Genomic DNA, 15,176 nt, shown 5'->3' on the forward strand with positions numbered 1-15,176 from the left:
TCTTCTCACATTCATTCTGCACCCACTAAGTAGCCAGCTAAAATGAACTTGTCTGAAAGCAGTGATAATAGCAATTTCTTGCTTTAAATTCTTCAACAGCTTCTTATCATCAGTAAAATTCAAAATCCCTTATGTGGCCTGAGTTTCCACTTCAACCTTGAACAACCTTGGCCTTTTTACTTATTTATTCTCATTTTATTACCATTGATCTCTGTGATCTAGAAACCCAATCTCTCTTTCTACCCAGGGCCTTCACATATTCTGTGCCCCCAACATCCCCACTCCCAGAACTGAGCCCTACTCTGGTTCCCAGTTTAAATGCCTCTATAGCCTCTTGGCTAGTCTCCAATGGAAATAAAACTCTGTTACATTTTTAAATACTGTATGAATTGACCTAAGTATCATGTTTTAGAATTTCATCTTACAGTGGACCCTGCCCAGATCCCCCATCAGGACTGAGGTTCTCACTCCCCAGCTTGTGGTATTATCCAAGGGTAGTGTCCATCTTAGTCGCTACCCAGGAACTCTCCTCAGTGTAGGGAGACTGCCTCCTCTCAGGTTATGACCTCCTCTTGATTGGCTCATTTCCGAGGACTGAATGAGGAGGAGCTCACAGGTCTGGTCCCTCACAAAGTGGGGATCACTCTGAAGACTCCTCCAAATTCCATGACCTGTTGGCTTGGTTGAGGCCTCTCTTACCTTATATCATAGTTAAACTTTGCTTTCTCAAATTCTGCTTTCCTCACTGCGAGGAATACTTTCCCATGAATCTTCTGCACACACAACTCAAAATCTCCAGGTCCCATTGTGTGGTCAGAACTAAGACATCTCCTACCGGGTGTCCAGTAGCAAGTACTTGTTTTTTCTATCTGGACTTGTAGTGTCGCCCACTATATGTACAGGTTAGAGTTCAAAGATTTAACAGCACTTCTATGAGGATTTATTCTGTAAAATCTCAGGGTACTGAGCTCCCCAAATCCTAGCTGCTACTGTTTTCCTGTCCTCTGATCAACCTCTGCCTCTCTGTCTTCCTCTTCTCTCTCTCACAGAGCGCCATGCTCTTCCTGAATACCTTCTCCACATGCTGAGCTCTTGCAGACAGAAAGTCAAGGTGACCAGAGAAATCACCTCATTTGTTTCTGATCTCCTGGGAACCATAATACTTTGCTACTGGCCCAATATTTGAAAACCGTTTTTCAAAAATGTGTTTTTCTTATTTCCATATTCTGCGATGGCAGGATTGTCTGGTGTCAGTAATTCCATAATAGATGAAAATAGAAATATTACATAGACCTTTTAAATGGACTTTTTACATATTTTGGCTTATTTCAAGTTTTTTTTTTCCTTTAAAGCGATTTTATAGTGGAAGAAGATAATTTTCTGAAATAAATATTTGCAATAGAAAGCACTTTAAACATATGTGTTAATTGTTGAGTGGCTCATGGTGCCATCTCATTAATAACATTTTAATGATGTTTACAAAAGGATGGAAATAATTTTTAATATATTTACTGGCATTATTTATTTTTTTAATTGACAGTATAGAATTCCAGAGAGAGGTGACTTGGCAAAATTTATGCAATTAAATTTCATTCCACAAAATTCTTAACAGGTAACAGTCATTATGCATTTACTATTTGCTTTATGTTTTTTTTTTCCCATTTAACTATCCTACACTATTGTTTATTTTATAGATAAAGAAAGTGAGGCTTATTGATATTTTAAAAATGCCCCTGTTTACACAAATAAAAAGAAACAAAGCCTGGAATTTTACTTGTCTAATCTGATGGTAGAGCTTGATTTCTTAACCACTTTAGTAGCTTATTCTCTTATTGAATGTCCAGTATGTGCTTGGCCCTAGGTAAAGGTGAATAAAATTTTATGTGGTTTCCATCAGTGAGTTCACAAAATGGGAACAGGGAGAGAGAGAGGAACACATTACTATAAACATGAGAAGAGCTAGAACAGTGTGTGTGTGTGTGTGTGTGTGTGTGTAAGGAGGGACTTTCCAAAGGAAAGGAACAGAGACAAGATGCTTAAAGTTATCAAAACAAACAGGTACTCAAATGGGGCATGGGACATGATCATGGGAAGGTGGGGTTTGTGTCCAGGTAACTTTCAAAAGATCCCTCCCAAGTGGAATAACTCTTCTTGGCCTTGTCAGGGATGGACAGGCCAGGGTATCTGCCAACACAAAGTATTTAATGCATTAGGGGAAAGACACAGCACACGGTTAGGGATTCAAAGCATATTTTAACCATTCAGCAAGTAAATTGATGTGGGAATCTCAGGGAGCAAATGTTCATTGAGTGAGGGGAATCACACAAAATCCCTGGGAGAAGTTGCTCCTAAGTTGGGCACTGATAGCTGACTCATCGTCCAATGAAGAACCAGACCCTCCAGTTTCTCTTTCTGCACCAGCGACTGTATTGTGTCAGGATCTATGCAAAGCGAAGTACTGGTATTTATCATACTTGGTTTGAGGGGATCTGGCTTTCTGCCCTTGTTGTGGGTTGTCCAAAGCTGGATGTGTTATGTTTCCCAAACTATTTTAAAAGTGGTTGCTGTCTGTAAGTTGAGCTTTTTGAATGATTAAATACAACTTGAAAATTCTTCCGGATATTGGTAAAAAAAAAAAAAAAAGTCCATTCCTAGACATCATGTTTATTTCTCAAGTGGTGGCACTATTTTTAAAAATAAGGGACTTCAGAACCTTCAACCACATTTTTCAGCCATTGCACAATGTGTTCCTGAAGCATATGCAAAACAATGACAAAGAGAACGCATGGAAGGAGGAAAAACAGCAGCTCGAAGGAGACGTTTGTTAACAAATATTATGATTTGTTATTTAACAGTTGGTTTCATTTGGCATTTAGAGCTTTTCTCAAATGCAAGGGTGTATGGTGTATTAAGATTTATTTGTGTATTAAGCAAACATCTTTGGTTAAAATGTGGCTGGCATATTTAACTGAATCAAAAATGAGGAGACAACACATCCTGGAGATTGATAATATTTGGGGAAATATTTATAAACACACAAAGCATTTTGTTGATTCTCCAGAATTTTTGGTGCCTATTTCCGTCTGTAAATTTTTAAATGAGGGACTTTAAAAATAATTACTCAAGTATCTTTTCTTTTTCTTATGATTCAGCATGTACCATATTTGTAATATTTCAGTGCACAGTCTCATCCTGTTGCTGAAGCTTAATTGGGCCAATGTTAACATCTCTCTCTTCCCACTATATTTTGATTGATATCTTTGCAAACATATGTTTTCATGTGTAGCATTTGCTTCCTTCTTCTATCAAGTGTGGAGATTTCCAGATTCTTGTCTCATAGAGGGGTGAGTTGCTGGATGCATAGCTTGCAGTGGGATATATGTAAGAGTGTGTGAGGTGAAGAAAATACCTCTGATTTCAGGATAAATTTTTAAACATCTGCAGAATTTAAGATTAGTGAAACCTCTGAAAATAGTGAATACATTCTATAGATGGAAGACTGCTATTGGATTTTCATCACTTGATAAGCACTTACGGACACGCACATTTGTCAGCCTTTGTTGGAGATTTCTCCAATTATTTTTTTATGATTGTGTATAAAGAAATTCATTGATGTGTGTTATGGTATAATGTAACAAGTAGTCAAAGGGATCCATTTTTTTTTTGTGAGGGGAAGTGATATTTCTGTTTTGGGAATTCTGGAGTATAAAGGGTTATTATCAGTGTTAGGAGTCACAGTCTTCTTGAAGGGAGGACATGGGTAATTGAAGGTAAATACTTTTTCAGAAACTTTTTCTATGAAACCAATATTAATATTATTCAAGAGCGATAAAGAGAAGTTGGAAAGGACCGGAAGAGTATATATCACCACAGCTCTTTTAGGAAAAGACTATGCTGGTCAACTGGTAGAACTGCTGGGTTGCGTGAGTAGGGTCTTTCTTCCCGTTTCTTACTCAACAGGCAGCTTGATCTTCATTTGATTTCCTGAGTAGACTTCTCTGAAAAGAGGATGTGTTGAACAGCCAACATGAATTTCAGTCTGCTTGGCAGTCAGAGCCTTATAAATTATTCTGCTCTTTGACACAAATCAGTCTCATGTGAGTTTGAGTTGCATAAACTGGATTATTTTCCTTTGTGTCTGATTTCCACTGGCAATGCTGATCATTAAATATTATCATCTTAAGATGCATGTGTATATGTGTGCCCTCTTATATGTACATGTAATAATGTACATTATCACATATATGTATGTGTATGTGTGCGTGTGTATATATACACACACACATATGTGTGTGTGTGTGTGTGTACATATCTCTCCAAGAAAATGAAAGTCTGGGCAAAATAATGTTTATGATACTTTCCCAAGTACCTACCCATTCACCTTACCCCAATCATTTAAGTAATTCAGGCTCATTGTATAAACAACCATTGACTAAATAATTGTAGCACATTGTGGAAACCTTGTAGATAATTATTGTAGACATTGCAGAACACTGTAGCAGCTTTAGATGTCTTTCCTTCTAGTCCTTTTCTAAGCATAAATTACATGGTTAAAATGATATAAATAGAATTTACACTCACTGAACACATTATATACCAGGCACCTTTTAAGTACTTTATGTCTATTAATTCATTGTGACTCCTAACAAAGCATCTTGAAGTGGTTGGGTGTCACTATTTTCCCATTTTGTGACTGAGAATATACCAAGACACTGACATTTTCAGTAATCTGCCCTTTGTGGTAGTGTAAGTACAGCAGTTATGAGATGGTCTGATTTTATGGTATAAATTCTTTTTAAAAAAGATTTTTACTTATGCATAGAAGAACTGGGGTTCTTCAGAGGTTTGGGGGTTGGGAGGACTCACCAGAGACAGAGTGGGGAGCAGAACAGTCAGATCTACTGAAACACACTGCAGAGGGGAGCAGCAGGTGAGACACGAGAGGTCTGCTGCTCCATATGAGGGTTATCTCCCTAGGGGGGATTGAACTTAGGCCACAGCGGTGATAGCACTGAGACTTAACCCCTAGGCCACCAGGGAGGCCCTATGTCATAAATTCTTAACCATGATTATGCTATCATATTTTATTCATAGTCTCTGTCCTGCTGTGGTCCATTCACATAAGTTAGCATATTCTGTAGATAATTGTAAAGTTTTACAGGTCTTCTTGGCTATCAACCACTTGCTCATGACTACATAATCCTCAATTTGATTTTGCTCTGAGAAGACTCAAAGCATGAAATACTTTCTTCCTATTGGTAGCAGAGCTATACTGCTTAAGGATCAAATGTAGAATTGGATTTGGTACAAGACCTACATGTTCTGTTTTATGTGCCCTTCATGATCTTAAATGGTAATGAGCATTATATTAAATCTTTAACATTTGACATGAGAAATAAAGCTACAAGCATTTCTTAGCATTATTGTCTGGGTGGAGGATTAGCTCAGATTGTTCCAAGACAAGTAATGACAAATGAAAGGAATGTAGTGAAAGGATATACTGTAACTGGTTCTTTTTCAAAAAATGCTGTTCAGAGTACAGACGAACGGGCAGTATATACTGTACAAATCTATGTTCTTCATTCTGATCTATCTCTGACTAATGTCTGACCATTGTCCAGAATTGGTGGTCACAGGAATCTTGGGGTGAGGAGGGTTTTTCTTTGAAGTGGTGATCCCAGGAGATTCATGCATCTGTCTATGATTTTTGCCTTCTTTTGTCAGAAAGCCTATTCTTTAGTGCATAATTTGAAAATGAATTAAATAAGAATGCAAAATTTTTAACCAAAGATTTGGATCTGAAGACTTGATGCTATGTAAAAAATCCTAGCTTTTTATTTCTTTGCTTTGTCCTCTTTTATTTTTTTTAGCCCTCTGACTAATAAACACTTAGAGATAGAAACCAGGGAACTTGAGGGGCTGTCATGAATTTACTTAAATCAAATCTTTTAAACATGCCACACTTTCTCTTTGCTCTCTCCCTCCCATATTCTACCCTATTCTCCCTCATTCCCTTATTTCCCATTCTATTCTTTCAAGGAATATTGTATTGTTATATTGAGCAAATGCTTTAATTTGGTGTATGTTGTTTACAGTTTTTTTTTTTTTTTTTGGTTAAGATTGTCATATCGTTGTAGGCAAGGTAAAGTGATATATGTAAAATAATTATGTAGTGGAAATAATATGGCCTTCCACAGTTGCCTTCTGGAAGCACAAGGAAAAGAAAACCACATTAAAAAATAAGATTGCTTAATGAATTACCTTCAACTGTTTCTGGGGCGTTAGGAAGCTGCCCCCATATGTCTCACAGCATTGCAAACTGCTATTAACTGCATGTATCAGAACTTGAGTAGCTTGTAATAGTAGCTTGTCATAATAATTCTGGAGGTTTTAGGTAACTACAAGTGAATATAGCCAATAAAAAAATAACTAATACCAAACCAAACACCATAGGTGGAAGTTTACAGTCCAGAAGAGGGGTAAAGAATCTGTACTTTTTATTTACTCATTTGCTTTTGTCTTTATCTTTAAGGCTGTACTTCTGGAAATGTGTTGTCTTTTGGATTAATATACACTCAGAGGAGAGCTATCCAATGTCGATGGCTGGATACTGTTTTTAATTTCTAAAAAAATGAAGAAATTGATGATAGTTGACAAAACTGAAGGCCAAGGAATTTAATGGTCATTATCTCAAATATTTAAAACAGCTATTTATGAAAAAAGAATCAGACTTAGTCTCTGTAATATTATACACAGCAAATGCTAGGATTGGTGGTTGGAAGCTATGTGGTTCGTGTTTTGAGGGGAAGCACTTGCTAAGATATAAAGCTTCCACTAAATAGATTTCCATACCCAAAATAACCACAAAGAAAGTGCCCCTTCTTGAAATTTTTGAGGAAATATAGCTTTTATTTTCTGATGGGCAAGATCCAATGACTCCATTTTCTTTGAATGATTATGAGGCAGTTCAAACATACCACTGAATGTACTGAATGTAGTTTTTCATTTCCAATTACATATCACTTATATGTTTGTTTTTAACCCGAAGTGCTCAAATTGAAAATTCTTCATTACTTATGGTGTCTACTTAGTAACAGGTCTCATTAGCCTCATTGCATCGCTTCTCTACTAAATGTTTTTTTTTCAGTGCCATCTGCATGTTTACAGATAGGTGAAAAAGGGTAGCCAGGCATCTAAGTGCCTCTAAATTTGAAATATCAAGGTGACTTTTATTTGTATTTCACTTTTTTCCCGGAGTGTGAATTTTTTCTTGTTTAATTTTATTTTAAAAATTACACCTCAGGGCCTCCCCGGTGGTGCAACGGTTGAGCGCTGGGTTGCGAAGCTGCCCGCGGCCTCTGCGGCGTCGGTTCGATCCCCGGCTGCTCCCCGGCCACCGGAGGAGGGTCCCACATGGCGCGCAGACCTCTCCTGCCGCCTGCTGCTCCCCTCAGCAGTGTACTTCGGTCCTTCTGCCTGCTCTGTTCCCCCTCTGGCTCTGGTGAATTCTCTCACCCTCCCGCGCTTCTGACTGTACCCAGTGCTTGTATAAATAAACAAACAACAAACAAGCAAATAAATAAATAAATAAAAATTTTAAAAAAAAGTTTAAAAAAATTACACCTCAGAAATCTCACTTCCATCTGCTTTTTTTTTTTAAAGATTTATTTATTTATGCATACAAAAACTTCTTGCAAGCCAGAGGTGGTTGGAGGGTGAGAGGATTCACCAGACAGAGTGGGGAGCAGAACAGACAGATTGACTGAAATACCCTGCTGAGGGGAGCAGCGGGCGAGACAGGAGAGGTCTGTTGTACCATGTGGGTTGCTCCCTGGCTGGCCAGGATCAAACTCATGCTGCAGAGGCTGCAGATTGCTTTATAGTGTGGTGCTTAACCCCTTGCACCACTAGGGAGGCCCCATGTCTGCTAGTTTTTATAAGAATTTTACTTAGTGAAATCATCTGCTATGTAAATGTCCAATATCTGTCTTTATTATTCTGATTTGTTTCATTATACGTATTTCCACAAACTCCTTTCATTTGGCTATAAATGGCAGCATGTCTTCTTTTCTTATGGCTGCAGAGTATTCCACAACATGAATGGGCCCCTTCTTTCTGATCCAGACCCCCATCAGTGGGCACTTTGTTGTTTGTATATAAAAAGGCTACAGATTTCTGTATGCTGATTTTACCCCCTGCCACTGTACTGCATTTCCTTACTGCTTCTAGTAGCTGTTTGGTGGAGTCTTTAGGGATTATTTTAATAGGTAACATGATATCATCTGCAAATAGAGATAATTTCACTTCTTTCACCTTACATCCTCTTATCTTCCTTTTATTGTCTGATTGCTGTAGCCAAAACCTCTAATACTGAGTTATACAGAAGTGGTGACGGTGGACATCCATGTATTGTTCCTGATATAAAAGGAAAACTTTCAGGGATGTTGCTCTGTATTTTCTTTTGTGCTGGCTATATCTGGTTTCAGTATTAAGGTAATATTGAAAACATTGTAAAACATTCTATGGAAGCTTCCTCTTTCTGGATTTTTAGAAACAATTTGAACAGGATGGGCTTAAGTTCTTCTTTAAAGTTTTGATAAAATTCATTTGTAAAACCATCACACCGTGGATTTTGTTTTTAGGAAAAGTTTATTATTGTTTTAATACCCATGCTTGTGTTCTGCTTATTCGAATCATTTTCATCCTGTTTTAGTCTTGGAACACTATATTCATCTAGAAATTTATTCATTTATTCAATGTTTTATACACACATATACATATATTTGTATAGTGTCCTATTTATATAAATGTATATCTTCAGGGCATGCAATTATTCATAGTAATCCTAGTAATCTCTTAATATCCTCTGAATGTGCTGTCTGTGGTAATTTCTCCTCTTTCATTTCTGATTCTATTCATCTATTTTTTCTTAGCCTACCTAGAGGTTTATCTATTTTGTTTATCTTCTTAAAGATACACATTCAAGCCCCTCTTTCTCATTGTAGAGTAATGGATTAGTCACGCATTTTGTGCCATCAGCCTCTGTGGCCATCACCTGCAGCCTTGATCGTGTTGATGCAGAAGGTTCTTAGGCGAGCGGGCGTGGGGCATGCGGGCCTGATGGTGGACACCTGGAGCGTGGGTGTGGGCACATGCGCAAGTGTGCACACCTGAGCCAAGAGGCCGGCGCTAGAAAGGTGGCGTCATTCAGCCACTGGGGCGGCTCCAAGGAGGATGAGCAGTGTGACTACAGAGGAGGCAAGAGAACACCAGAGAGAGGCCAGAGAAGAAGAGGCCAGAGAAGAAGAGTAAATGTTTGTGGCGGGCTGAGAGGCTCGTTTGCCTCCCAGCCCACCTGCCCGGCCTGTGCCTGCCTCCCTGCCTACCAGTTTCCCTGTCTGGTGTGCCTGTGTACCTGCTTCCCTGAGAGATCCTTTAAACCTGAAGAATCCACTGAGGGCTCTGGGACTCTTCTTTATCTGCCTGAATCCGTTGTGAGCCTGCCCTGTGCTTGCTGGCATAACACTCCTAGCTTTTGAAGCTCCAAGGCTATTATCAGGTAAGTTATATATATATATATATATATATATATATGTGGAAAAATGCAGGCAGGGCAGCAAAACTTCCTTGTGTATGCAGGATTTCACAGCATAGACACTCGTTTGGCTGCAGTGTTTCTGAAACGATCGTATGTGAAAATTGCCCAAGACTTCTTACAGCAGGTTTCTGGGCTCCTTTGCTAAAAAGGGTACAGGGTGACTTTGTTGGCCCCAGAGCCCTGCTGTTGGGTTGTGAGCCAGTCACAGAGCAGACGGTAGTGCTCAGCCTGTGTGTGTGTGTGTGTGTGTGTGTGTATATATGCAGTTGGACTGTAAAATTTAAATTATTAGTCACTTATGGTATCTATGAACTTTCCAGCTTGCTGTTTAGTAGAAAAATATGATTTTTTTAAACAAAGTAGTTTACTGTTATAGGCAAAACTGTACACACATCATGAAAGTATAGGAATTTCTCCTAAAATCTTATGCATGTTTTCCTGAAAAACGAAAAAAAAAAGTTTGTGAAATTGTACACTAAAAATAACAAGGCTTTGGGGTGAAATTGGATTGGGAAAGAACAGACAAAATCTATGCAATTTTATAATCAGAGCACTAATAAAAATAATTATTACTTTGAGGCTTTAACTTAGGAACTGGCAGGCAGGCAACTCAGCATGCCTAGAGCTGTTTCAGAGGTCGTTAAAAATACAAAGAAAAAAAAAGTGCAGAGGCTGACTCAGAGTGGATTCAATGCAGATGGAGGAGGAGCTCTGAGCTGAGCAAGGCGTACAGGTGAGAGCAGGAGCAGGTGCACAGGGGAGGGGGAAAGCGGTGCAAAGCATATGCATGTTTTTGGAAGGAAGATGCTCTGAGATACATGTGCATTTTTAATATGTTAAATACAGAGTTGAAAGTGTCTCCACATCTCCAGAATATTAGAAAGGTTTTTCCTTCTGCTAATGTTTGTGATTATAATTTCATTATGTTTTATTGCCTAGAAAAAAATGCAGGCAGGGCAGCAAAACGTCCCTGTGTATGCAGGATTTCACAGCATAGACACTCGTTTGGCCACAGTGTTTCTGAAATGATTGTATGTGAAAATTGCTCAAGACTTCTTACAGCAGATTTCTGGGCTCCCTGCACAAGGGTGCAGGGTGACTTTGTTGGCCCCAGAGCCCCCCTCTTGGGTTGTGAGCCAGTCACAGAGCAGACATCAGTGCTCAGCCTCCCTCACATGTGAGCTTCGGACATGGGTGGAATTACACTGGGCCCCAGACCCAGACTTTCAGAAAATGAGACCAAATCAGAATGTCTAGCAAAGCTTTCTTTGCAAAGACTTTACTGCCTTGCAAATGATTTAATTTCTCAGGTGGCTCAAATGCGGAGCAGATACTGATTCACAGTGATGCTGAGTTTGTAGAAATTACCCTCAATAGGGTCACCCTTTGTAAATTTAATTGAGTGATTGGAGTTCACCAGAACAATACTTTGAAGTAACAGGTGTGTGTGTTGGGGGCATGTTTATCACTTACCACCAATTAAGCATGTTTTTACATGAAGCCTAATGCTTTCATTACGTGAAACTGGGTTGGTTTTAGAAAGTTTGGTTTGTTTGCTGAATACGGTTGCTTGGTTTTATTTTACTCCTTGTTGTGGAACCATCCTGTGCCCAGTAGTTTCATTGTCGGCTCTTGAAGATGGAGGGAACTTTGGACCTCGTCTTTACGGGCCTTTAATGCTGAATCAGAGAACAGACCAGCTTTCTCTCTCAGCCTCTCTCTGGAGTTCTCTCTGGAGTTCTCAATCTGGTCATCTGCAAGTCCTACCCCGCTGTGACGCTGCCCTTTGTCCCTCCCTTCTAGGCCCACGTGTCTGTGTTTACATATGCACACGTGTTCCTGGACCAAGGACCACTCGCAGCTCTGCCCATAGAGTGCAAGAGTGCCCCCCACTGCGCCAAAGTGGGCGTCTGAACAGTTTGCCCAATCCCGTACCCATCCAGCAAGGGGCCAGCTGCCTCTTCTCTAGAGAAGGAGTCTGGTGTCTCCAGAGTGGTGGATCGGTCTCTCTGGATCCCTTCCTCTGGAATCCTCAAATGTATTTGCAGTTCCCATATCTCATCCTGCAGCTGCCAGACCCTGGATTCCTCTTTGTTTATTTTTACTTTTTTTAAATTTTGTGTATTTTTTACATCATTTACAATAGCTAAGCCATGGAAACATGTCCAAAAAATAGATGACTGGATCAAGAAGATGTGGTACATATACACAATGGAACATTACTCAGCCATCAAAAAAGATAAACTCATGCAATTTGCAGCAACATGGATGGAGCTAGAAGGGATCATGCTCAGCAAAATAAGCCAGAAAGAAAAAGAAAAATACTGGATGGTCTCACTCATAGCAGGAATCTAGAAAACCTAAATAAGGGACCAGGAAAATGACTATAATAAAGTAAAAATCAAAATCAACAAGCAACTATAAACCAGAGACACACTACAGGTGGGGGAGAAGGGAGTAGGATCAAAACAGGGGTGGTGGGAATTATACAGGGATGATAACCAAGATGAAAATGCATATATTGTACAAAAATGGATTCTTCTTTGAGCATAGACTCTCTCAGAGCTGTGAGAATCGCCCACCCCACAGCCCTTGCCTCCTTGCAGACTCTGTCCTGTCCAAGGTCTCCTCTCTGCTGCACAGGGCCTGTACCACCTGCAATGGGGATCCGTCTCCCTCTGGCCATTCATGCAGAGGGAGGAGGCTGGCCACCTCTCAGTCCCCACAGGTCTCAAAGGGCTCCAATATGTGAAACCTTCCTGCCATCTGCACAACTGCAAGGGGAGGCAGGAGATGGTCTCCATGCAATCTGGGCCCAGGTGTCCACGCCTCTCTTCCCTGGGCCTCCATGCAGCCTAGGAAGAGGGCAGCACCACAGGTGGGAGCTGTCAGGGCCAGTGGCAGGCGGGCATAAAAGAGCCCCAATCACTTCACTTACCCTACTTTTGAAAGACTTATTTATTTGTTTCTCTGAGGAATAAATCTGGGTTTGAAGCTACTGTTAAAGTATAGGTGCATACCTTGTCTTTATTACCTGTACTTGACCTTCCTGAATGTGCTGGAGATAGGAAGTTGCTTTGTGTCTCTGGGTTTCCTGTGTTCAGTCTGGAAACGAAAGAGGTGAGAACATGATTCTTAAAATTTATCTTGATTGTGATGCCAGTGGGTCTGAAACTTGTAAGCTAAACTGAAAAGATCCCTTCAACACTGGTCAAATACTTATTATTCAGTTTTTTAGGCAGGTTAAGAAAGTCACATTCTCAGCCCCTCAGTCTTTTTCTGCTGTCTCCCATCAGTGCTCCTGCAGCACACAATCCTGTTAATGACAATGGACAGTTATTTTAGGCAGTGAGTGAGGATTACTAGTGTTCACAGCATGACCGTTTAGAAGCTTGATATCTCATCAGGAAGACAAGAAGTGTAGGTCTAACATGAGTATACCACTGCAGAAGGCTCTGTCTCAAATTGACTAGAGCCAGGTTTAGAAGTGTGACAAATGCAAGGTTGGTCTTTGGGGCAACCTAGATACCCCTTCAGTTCAGAAGAAATACTTTTAATATTTTTTTGTTGAGTATCTGTTTGTCCCATGAATTCTGCTATAGCCACGAGAAGGTATTACCGAGCAAAAATGGAAACACCTGTCAAGAAATATACTCTAGTGTTTGGAGTGAGTAGCTGGGGGTAAACATTAATATAGGAATCACACCACATATAAAACTATATGATAAATCCTACAGGAGAGCAATACAAATACTCTTGATATTAAAATTAGGGATATGTAACCAGTCTTGGACTGCAGAAAAAGTTTTTTTGTGGGAAAGCTAAGATCTAGGAAAAGAGGCATTGATTGAATGAAGACAAGAGGCAGAGTGGAAGAAGGTTTTGTTGTGAAGGCTTCCAGGTGAACATACCTGAACTGTCTTAGCATGGAAGATTCAAAGAATTGAAAAGATCATCTTGGTTTGGACCTTGCAATCATCCAAATGCCTGATGATGGTAATGTGAGGTGTGATAGTGGTAACCTAATTGATGTACATAGAAGAAAGTGGATTTGAATGATATTTAGGACTTCAGGTGGGATAACTATGAGGTAGGCAGGAAAATGATGTGTATTTTAGGTTTAGGGTCAACTGAATAATGTCATGATTTTAATGGGGACCATTGAAAAAGAAAAGTTTAGATTTGGCAATTGCATTTTGTACACAGTGTCTGGAGTGAAGAGGAATTAGAGAGCTACACTGGAAACACATCTGTTTGTAATTTGAAGGGAAGCTGCAGTCTTGGTTTGTCCATGGGGAGACATCAGGGATGAGCATCAAGGTGCTTCAGCACTCATGGCTAACAGCCTGCAGAGAGGCAGAGAAGGAGTATGTGATGAGCTTGGTAGAAAGAAGCCCAAGAGAGTGCTTTGCCATAGAAATCAATGGAAGCAAGTTATTAAAGAATGAAATAAATGCTAATATTGTTAAAATACTGGTCATATCAAGTAAAATAAGGACTAAAAAACAATCTTTAGGTTTTGTGATTTGGAGGTCACCGGTAAACTTGTGAAAATTGTTTCCATGAAGTGATAGGATTTGTATCTAGATAGGAGTGTGCTGCAGAGGAGTGTTAGTGGAAGATATAGAAACAGTGAGTATTAAGCCTTTGGAGTAAGTCGGCTATAAATGACAAGAAAAAGGGTTAGAGATCAAAGGGAGTGTGTTGCTGTAGGCAGTTTGGGTTTTGTTTGTTTGAGAGGCACTGAGCATAATCTACTGCCTATGGAGATAAGCCACTTGAGATAAAGATGTTGACACAGGAATTAAGAATTATAGATAACAGTCTGTTGCTTTTAAACATTCATCTTCATATGATTCAGCCAAGGATTTTAATTAAAATTCTGATTCAGTCCATTCAGTTGATCTAAGATACGATTCAGGATACTTCATTTTTGTGAATGCCTCAGTAATACTCATGCTCTTTTTAAAGATTTTTTTTATTTATACATACAAGAACTGGGGTACAGGCCAGAGGTGTCGGGGGTGAGAGGATTCACCAGAGACAGAGTGGGGAATAGAACAGGTGGATCTGGGCCTCCCCGATGGCGCAGCGGTTGAGCGCTGGGTTGCGAAGCTGCCCGTGGCCTCTGTGGCGCCGGTTCGATCCTCGGCTGCTCCCCGGCCACTGGAGGAGGGTCCCACATGGCGCGCAGACCTCTCCTGCTGCCCGCTGCTCCCCTCAGCAGTGTGCTTCGGTCCTTCTGCCTGCTCTGGCTCTGGTGAATTCTCTCACCCTCCCATGCTTCTGACTGTGCCCAGTGCATGTGTAAACAAAACAAACAAACAGATAAAATAAATGAATAGAAAACATGCCTCTATAAAAAAAAAAAAAAAAAGAACAGGTGGATCTACTGAAATACACTGTTGAGGGGAGCAGCGGCTGAGACAGGAGAGGTCTGCTGTGCCCTGTGGGTCAGCAACCTGGCCAGGGATCAAACTTGTGCTGCAGTGGCTACAAATAACTTCATAGGTTGCTTCATAGGTTGCGTCTTAACCCCTTGCACCACCAGGAAGGCCCAGTACTCATGCTCTTGATC

This window comes from Talpa europaea, assembly GCF_964194135.1.
Source record: "Talpa europaea genome assembly, chromosome: 7".
Taxonomy (NCBI): Eukaryota; Metazoa; Chordata; class Mammalia; order Eulipotyphla; family Talpidae; genus Talpa; species Talpa europaea.